Source organism: Salvelinus sp. IW2-2015, unplaced genomic scaffold, assembly GCF_002910315.2.
Source record: "Salvelinus sp. IW2-2015 unplaced genomic scaffold, ASM291031v2 Un_scaffold1860, whole genome shotgun sequence".
Lineage (NCBI taxonomy): Eukaryota > Metazoa > Chordata > Actinopteri > Salmoniformes > Salmonidae > Salvelinus > Salvelinus sp. IW2-2015.
This window is the reverse complement of record NW_019943225.1, coordinates 110,886-113,707: the sequence shown is the minus strand read 5'-3', so window position 1 is coordinate 113,707 and position 2,822 is coordinate 110,886.

Here is a 2,822-nt window from a genome sequence, read left to right as displayed (position 1 = left end):
TCGTGATGAGACAAAAATAGAGCTTTTTGCTCTAAACTCCACTCGCCGTGTTTGGAGGAATAGAAGATGAGGACAACCCCAAGAACACCTCCCAACGTGAAGCATGGAGGTGGAAACATCATTCTTTGGGGATGCTTTTCTGCAAAGGGGACAGGACGACTGCACCGTATTGAGGGAGGATGGATGGGGCATGTATCGCGAGATCTTGACAAAACCTCCTCCCTCAGTAAGAGCATTGAAGATGGTCGTGGTTGGTGCTTCCAGCATGACAACGACCGAAACACCACAGCCAGGGCAACTAAGGATTGGCTCCGTAAGAAGCATCTCAAGGTCCTGGAGGCCTAGCCAGTCTCCAGACCTGAACCAATAGAAAATCTTTGGAGGGAGCCGAAAGTCCGTATTCCAGCGACAGCCCGAAAACCTGCTCTTTTTCTCTCTCTCCCCTTCTCTCTATACTTCTCTCTTCCTTTCTACCTCTCTCTCCCTCTTTCTCCTGTTCAACCCCCCATTTCTTTTCTCTCGCTTTACACCTCTCTCTCCCTTTCTTTCTCTATCTCACTGTAAACGTGCTGCTAATTTGACAAGTTAAAGTCAGCTTTGTTGTCAGCCCCTCAGCATTCATCCCACTGAGTGCTCCTTCTGGCCAGTGGTACAGGAGCCATATGCTCATCTTCCTGACGGTTTAGTTGTTGTTTTGGCTGCTGCATCACAGGGCCCATTTCTCTGTCTTCTGATCACACATTCCATTAAGGAAGGATGTTACACCGCCTGCCGTCAAGCACTTCTCACAGACTTGCGCAATCTCTTATTGTAAGCAGCACCACCATTTTTATATTAATATTTTATATTAAATGTAAAAGCAATACAAATAAATGGATGATGTTTTAATAGGAATTCACTCGTCATGTAGCAGGATGGAAAATGGAGAGAAAAATGTAAGTAAAGAGCATATCAGACTTACGTCCATCCCCCCTTTCTCTCAAGGGATGTGTTTGTGTTTATATACTCAATTAGCCCTCTGGCCACAGCATGGGATCACATTAGGCTGACATTAGCCCGAGTGTGTGCAGTTTGTATAGCATGTGTGTGTGTGTGTCCATCCCGTTCTCATTAGAATCCTAGATGATGGCCAGCTAAAGGCAGTCTGAGACTTGAGAGGGGGACTGTTTGGGCAAATAAATGTGTAGATTGGCTCAACCTTTGGCCAATCACCAAATCCTGTATATTTGTCCATTAGACCACTGGACCCCCTTTCCTTTTTCCAAAATCAACCCCCCACCCCTCTATCCCCATTCCCTTGGGTGTCAGTAGAGTGGGGTGACAGATGGGGATAGGCAGGAGCAGGCTGCCCATACGAGGCACCATCCCCAAAAAACCACATCACCACACACACACACCAACCCCCCCCCCCCCCCCCCCACACACACAGCACCTCATCTGTCACTCCTATATGCTTTTTGTTCACTATGAAGTGCTCTGTGAACACAAGACGTGAACGGGCCGTTCTCCACCCCCCCTGTCGCAGATTCTGTTGGTGTGGTGTGTGCTCGTGTGGTGTGTGTGTGTTGTGGGTGGTCGTGTGGTTGTGTGTGTGTGTGTGTGTGTTGTCGGTGTGTGTGTGTGTGTGTGTGTGTGTGTGTGTGTGTGGTGTGTGGTTCGTTGTGCATGTGGTTGATATGACATATGCAGAGTATACGTTTATTATCTACTGTTTATTATATCTCTGGTTTTACTTTTCCATTATTTCTCTATTTTATTTGTCTCTGTATTGCTGGGAAGGGCCCATACAGTGCCTTTGGAAAGTATTCAGACCCCTTGACTTTTCTACATTTTGTTACGTTACAACCTTATTCTAAAAGTTATAACAAATATATATTTCTCATCAATCACACAACACGCCATAATAATGAAGTAAAAACAGGTTTTTAGGCATTTTAGCAAATGTATAAAAAAAAGAGGAAATATCACATTTACATAAGTATTCAGACCTTTTACTCAGTACTTTGTTGAAGCATCTTTTGCAGCGATTACAGACTCAAGTCTTCTTGGGTATGACGCAACAAGATAGACACACCTATATTTGGGGAATTTCTATGTTCTGCAGATCCTCTCAAGCTCTGTCAGGTTGGATGGGGAGCGTCGCTGCACAGCTATTTTCAGGTCTCTCCAGAGATTTTCGATCGTGTTCAAGTCCGGGCTCTGGCTGGGCCACTCAAGGACATTCCGAGACTTGTCCCGAAGCCACTCCTGCGTTGTCTTGGCTGTGTGCTTAGGGTCGTTGTCCCATTGGAAGGTGTACGTTTGCCCCAGACTGAGGTGCTGAGCAGGTTTTTATCAAGGATCTCTCTGTACTTTGCTCCGTTCATCTTTTCCTCGGTCCTGTCTTGTCTCCCAGTCTCTGCCTCTGAAAAACATCCCCACAGCATGATGCTGCCACCACCATGCTTCACCGTAGGAATGGTGCCAGGTTTCCTCCAGACATGACGCTTGGCATTCACGCCAAAGAGTTCAATCTTGGTTTCATCAGACCAGAGAATCTTGTTTCTCATGGTCTGAGAGTCTTTAGGGGCCTTTTGGCAAACTCCAAGCGGGCTGTCATGTGCCTTTTACTGAGGAGTGGCTTCCGTCTGGCCACTCTACCATAAAGGCCTGATTGGTGGAGTGCTGCAGAGATGGTTGTCTTTCTGGAAAGTTCTCCTATCTCCACAGAGGAACTCTGGAGCTCTGTCAAGAGTGACTGTCGGGTTCTTGGTCACCTCCCTGACCAAGGTCCTTCACCCTCGATTGCTCAGTTTGGCCGGGCGGCCAGCTCTAGGAAGAGT